At 51.5% G+C, this 6274-nt stretch overlaps 1 non-coding gene across 1 annotated transcript; it reads right to left on the bottom strand.

Moving 5' to 3' along the window:
* Positions 1-1791: 1791 nt before the first annotated feature.
* Positions 1792-3603, bottom strand: LOC149265682 (18S ribosomal RNA). The gene has a single exon (XR_016261345.1). It is a non-coding gene; the product is annotated as an 18S ribosomal RNA (ribosomal RNA).
* Between the last annotated feature and the right edge of the window lie 2671 nt (positions 3604-6274).

Raw genomic sequence — 6274 nt, 5'->3', positions numbered from 1 at the left:
AAAGGGGGGGAACTATCGGGGACGACAATCGAGAAGGACTAGGGTGGCCACCCTCGGAACTCACACTGCTTTTCGTCCTTCCTGAACACCAATCCACAACAATCCCACCTTTTCTCTGTAAAGCCAAGGGGCCAAAAGCAAGAAGGGAAGAAAACAACAGGAAAGCAAGAGATATCAAACGTGGCTACCGGCTCACCAGGGGAGGCTCAAATAGAGAACAAGCTTCCCAAACCCCGTGCCTTCGGAAAAAAAGGGGGGAACTGCAGGGGACGGCGATCGAGAAGGACTAGGGTGGCCACCCTGGGAACTCGCACTGCTTTTCGTCCTTCCTGAACACCAACCCACAACAATCCCACCTCTCCTCCGTGAAGCTAGGGGCAAAAGGAAGAAGGGAAGAAAACAACTCCAAAGAAACAAACGTCCCAAGAAAAGGGAGAAGCTCAACAGCACCTCGAGTAGATTTCCGCTAACCAAAAAGAAATCAAACAAGGCGCCCAATCAAAAAAGCATCCCACCTCTTCACACCCTCCCACATGCATTCAACACAACACCCTTTCTAGCTTTACAACATAGCAAACAACCAAGCAAGTAAATCACAACCTAAAATTGACCAATATAAAAGACAAGGGCCATGATGAGACCAGTGTCTCGAGCACGTGACTGAGAGGCAAACAGCCCCCAACCCAGCAGCACAAGGCTTCAAACAACAAATAGACTGCTGCCAATAACACAAACCCACCCCACTATTGCACCCCTCCGTGTACAAAACACCCAACAACCTTTCCAGCGAGAGAGTCAACGGGGGTCAAAGAATCAAACTCCAAAGAGGAGTTGTCACGGGCCGACACTCAACGCTGGAGAAAGTTGCGGGCCACAGATACATCGATGGTGCAAGGCCACTAGAGAGAGGGGCGTTCACAAAGAACAAACCACAAAACAAAGAAACGACACAAGTCCCACAAAAAACCCACAATCCAAAGGGAGGAACAAAGACACAACCCACTACTTCTTTTTCCCTCAGAAGGGGAGTGGCTCATGAGAGGACAAGGAATTCCCTCAACAGCAAAGGCATGAGATAAGATTACCACCCTCATGCCCGTCAGTGGGGAAAATTGTAATCTCGATGGAGCTTAGACCGAGGGATGGGTTTTTCATTACCTGGACACCCAACCCTTCCGCGAGGGCATGTCGAGGAATGGTCGGGAGGGACTAGGGTGGCCAGCCCAACGGGTTGAACCGCTCTTCATCCATCCCATACTGACCGCACCCTGACAATCTCCCCTCACGGAAGGTTTGAGCTACCAGGTGTGCGCAACCACTCCCTCGACCCAACCACCAACGAAAAATCTCACCCAAGCAACACATCAACCGCCGCCGCCTTTTCGAGAGAACCAACTATGGAAGCCTGCACCCTTGGCCCATGCCTTCCAACGAACAAAAGACCGAGCACCGCCGCTACGAATGAGTCCAAATTTATCCATCGTATTTACCAAGCACCTCAACTCTGCAGCAACCATGCCCGACCGAACAGATCGTCGAAAGGGCTCCAGAGAAACAAGCTTCCAAACCCCCTGCAGAAACACATTGGGGGGGGAAGAAAAACAAAGGATGGGTGGGACAAGCACAAGCATGGCTTGAAAGCACACAAGAAAAAACAAGCGTTACCTCAAGACAAGAAACCAACAATGTTCCCACCAAACACCAAACCCGTTCCCCTAAAGACGCACCACAAAGTCCCACATTGAAATTGAAACCCAACCAACCTGAACCAAAAAAGAAAACCCCTGCTATCAATGATCCTACCGCAGGTTCACCTACGGTAACCTTGTTACAACTTCTCCTTCCTCTAAATGATAAGGTTCAATGAACTTCTCATGATGTCGACAACGGCGAACCACCATTGTCGACGCAATCTGAACACTTCAACGGATCATTCAATCGGTAGGAGCGACGGGCGGTGTGTATAAAGGGCAGGGACGTAGTCAACACGAGTTGATGACACGCACTTACTAGGAATTCCTTGTTGAAGACCAATAATTGCAATGGTCTATCCCCATCACGATGCAATTTGAGAAGATTTCCATATCCTCTTGAACCATGAATAAAAACTCGTTGGCTGCACCAGTGTAGCGCGCGTGTAGCCCAGAACATCTAAGGGCATCATAGACCTATTATTGCCTCAAACTTCCATGGCCTAAACGGCCATAGTCCCTCTAAGAAGCTGGCCGCGGAGGGGAACCTCCGTGTAGCTAGTTAGCAGGCTGAGGTCTCGTTCGTTATCGGAATTAACCAGACAAATCACTCCACCAACTAAGAACGGCCATGCACCACCACCCATAGAATCCAGAAAGAGCTCTCAATCTATCAATCCTTACTATGTCTGGACCTGGTATGTTACCCCGTGTTGAGTCAAATTAAGCCGCAGGCTCCACTCCTGGTGGTGCCCTTCCGTCAATTCCTTTAAGTTTCAGCCTTGTGACCATACTCCCCCCGGAACACAAACAATCTAATTTCTCAGAAGGTGCTGCCAGAGTCCTTAGAGCAACATCCGTTGATCCCGGTCGAAATTGTTTATGGTTGAGACTAGGACGGTATCTGATCGTCTTCGAGCCCCCAACTTTCGTTCTTGATTAATGAAAACATCCTTGGCAAATGATTTCGCAGTGGTCCGTCTTTCATAAATCCAATAATTTCACCTCTGACAATGAAATACGAATGGCCCCGATAGTCCCTATTAATCATTAATCCGGTCCTGAAGGCCAACACAATAGGACCAAACTCCTTTCACGTTATTCCATGCTAATGTATTCAGAGCATAAGCTTTCTTTGAGTACTCTAATTTTTTCAAAGTAACAGCACTGGAACCACGACCTAGCCAATTAAGGCTAGGAGCATGCCACCGACAAAAGGGACGGAAGGGTAGGTGCACACCGAGTAAGAGGACCGACCTTTACGACCCAAGATCCAACTACGAGCTTTTTAACTGCAACAACTTAAATATATGCTATTGGAGCTGGAATTACCGTGGCTGTTGGAATGAGACTTGCCCTCCAATTGATCCTCATTAAGGGATTTAGATTGTACTCATTCCAATTACCAGACTCGATGAGCCCAGTATTGTTATTGATTGTCACTACCTCCTCATGTCAGGATTGGTTAATTTGCACGCCTATTGCCTTCCTTCAATGTGGTAGCCGTTTCTCAGGCTCCCTCTCCGGAATCGAACCCTAATTCTTTGTCACCCATCACCACCATGGTAGGCCTCTATCCTACCATCGAAAGTTGATAGGGTAGAAATTTGAATGAGGCATCGCTAGCACAAGGACTATGCGATCTGTCGAGTTATCATGATTCACCGGAGAAGTGGGCAAGCCTGCGCTGACCTTTTATCTAAAAAATTCATCCCTTCCAAAGAGTCAGGACTTGGTGCACGTATTAGCTCTAGAATTACTATAGTTATCTGAGTAGTATGGTACCATAAAAAAAACTATAACTGATTTAATGAGCCATCCGCAGTTTCATAGTTTGAATTAGTTCATACTTAGATATGCATGGCTTAACCTTTGAGACAAGCATATGACTACTGGCAGGATCAACCAGGTAGCACCCTCCCACTTCAAAGGGAATTTCGGGTGCTCTCTTACCGAGAGCCAACCTAAACACCCATCAAGTCAAAGAGATGTCAAAATATCATGTAAAACTTTTATGCCTTGCACCTCTTGCATCCCAAGAAGGAAGCACATGCAACATGACAAGGACATGGTGAACAAATGGGCAGAATTGCGAAGCCACAACGCACCAAGGCCACTCCGGAGTTTGCAGCCATGGCCCAACCAACAAGAAAATGAGTGATCACTCACCCACTCCCTTAGAAATGATGCCTCCAAAGGCCTCCATGCCCCGCACGGAGGCCACCTAGGAGTCTACCTGGACAGCAGCAATGGTGGACCTCGATCACCCGATCGCCTGCGGCAGCCTCGATGCAAAGGAAACAAATGGAGAACGACCAACCACGCAACCTCTATATTATAAATGAGCCACAACCCTCCCCGCCCCACACCGAGGCCACCCAGGAATCCACCCAGACAGCAGCAACAATGGACCTCGATCTCCCGACCACCTGTGGCAGCCTCGATGTGAAGGAAAAGGAAGGAAAATAAAAAGAGGACGACCGACCACACAAATTCTATCATAGAGAGGCCATGCAAACCTCCCTGCGCTTGCACCAATGCCACCTAAGAGTCCACCCGGACAGCAGCAACAGTGGACCTCGATCAGATGATCGCCTGCGGAAGCCTCAACACAAAGGCAAGGGAAGGAAATCACACAAGACAAACAGAGCCCGCAACCTCCCTCAGAAATTCCCCCCAACCCACCCCTCCCCGCACAGGGGCCACCTAGGAGTCCACCTGGACAGCAGCAACGATGGACCTCGATCGCATGATCGCCTGCTGCAGCCTCAATGCAGAGGAAACGGAAGGAAATAAAACGAGACCAACCGAGCCCACAACCTCTCCTAGAAATGCCCCTCGACCCTCCACGCCACGCACCGAGGCCACCTAGGAGTCCACCCAGATAGCAACAACGATGGACCTCGATCATTTGACTACCTGCGGCAACCATGATGCGAAGGTAAAGGGGAAGGAAATAAATGCAAATCAAGAGGCTCGCCACACAATACAAGAACACATATCCAAACAGGAGGAGGGCTCGGGCAGCTCCGCACCCCACGCACCCTACGTATAGGAAACCTAGGAGATTTCCCACAGCTTTACCAATCGGATGATGAATAATTTTCCCCTACGACCACCTCCACGCAAAGGAGGGAGGTCGAAGCATTCCACCTCGAAATCCTTCTTCCAGATAGCCCCCACCATCGATGACTATAGTAGCAAGCCTCCTCCCCATTGGACCACGAGCGCATACACAATTGAAACAAAAAGTGCCCCCCAACCCTCCCCACAGAGAGGCCACCTAGGAGTCCACCCGGACAGTAGCCACGATGGACCTCGATCGCATGATCACCTGCGGCAGCCTCAATGCAAAGGAAACAGAAGGAATCAAAACAACAAGACCAACCGAGCCCACAACCTCTCTTAGAAATACCCCCCGAACCTCCACACCACACACCGAGGACACCTAGGAGTCCACTCGGATAGCAGCAACGGTGGACCTTGATCACTTGACCGCCTGTGGCAACCACAATGCAAAGGCAAAGGAAGGAAATAAATGCAAATCAAGAGGCTCACTACGCAATACAAGAACATATCCAAACAAGAGGAGGGATCGGTCAGCTCCGCACCCCACGCACCCTCGTGCACAAAGCCAACCTCGGGTCACAACTTAGCATTTTTTGATACAGGCTCGTTCGCCTGGGCGCGCCCTCGCCCGAACGACCCACCCGAACGAGTTCACACAGACGCCCTCAAACGACTCACCCGAACGAATTTGCATGGGTGCCCACACGACCGAAACGAAGCGACAAGAAAGAGCCGAGCAAATGAGCTGCATGAACGTGCATGAAGCCAACCTCCGGTCACAACTTAGAATTTTTGATACGGGATCTTTCGCCCGGGCGTGCCCTTGCCCGAATGATCTGCCCGAACGAGTTCACACGGATGCCCTCAAATGACCTGCCCGAACGAATTTGCGTGGCCGCTCGCACGACCGAAACGAAGCGACAAGGGAGAGCTGGGCAAACGAGCTGCACGAACGTGCACAAAGCCAACCTCGGGTCACAACTTAGCATTTTTGATACAGGCTCGTTCGCTCGGGCGCGCCCTCGCCCGAACGAGTTCACATGGACACCCTCAAACAACCCGCACGAACGAGTTGACACAGACGCCCTCGCCCGACCCGCCCAAACGAGTTTTCACGGATGCGCTCGTCCGATCCGCCTGAACGAGTTTGCAATGAGGCCCTCTCCTGACCCGCCCGAAGGACCCCCCCCCCCCCCCCCCCCCCCCGAACGGGTTTGCATGGACGCGCTCACCCGACCCGCCCTGTAAGGTCCTCGATTAGTCGACTCGGTTGGGCGTTGGGCGGACCAGGCATGGGTATGTGCATGCAGGCGAGATGGCGGGCGCATGGGCGAGTTGGCGTGCACGGGCGGGCGAGTCAGGCCGCGCGATGGGAGAGCGCGGGTGAGTTGAGCTGCACGCGGGTGGGCGTGCGGGCGTGTGGTGAGCTGGGCTGCACGTGGGCGGGCGCGCGGACGGGTACACGAGTGCACAGGCGAGCTGGGCTGTACGAGAATGCGACGATAGGCCGAGTT

This window comes from Pinus tabuliformis, chromosome 6 (assembly GCF_031772625.1).
Source record: "Pinus tabuliformis cultivar Carrire ecotype Pingquan chromosome 6, CPIR1, whole genome shotgun sequence".
Classification (NCBI taxonomy): Eukaryota; Viridiplantae; Streptophyta; class Pinopsida; order Pinales; family Pinaceae; genus Pinus; species Pinus tabuliformis.
The sequence above is the reverse complement of the archived record's forward strand: the minus strand, read 5'-3'. Positions and strand labels throughout refer to the sequence as shown.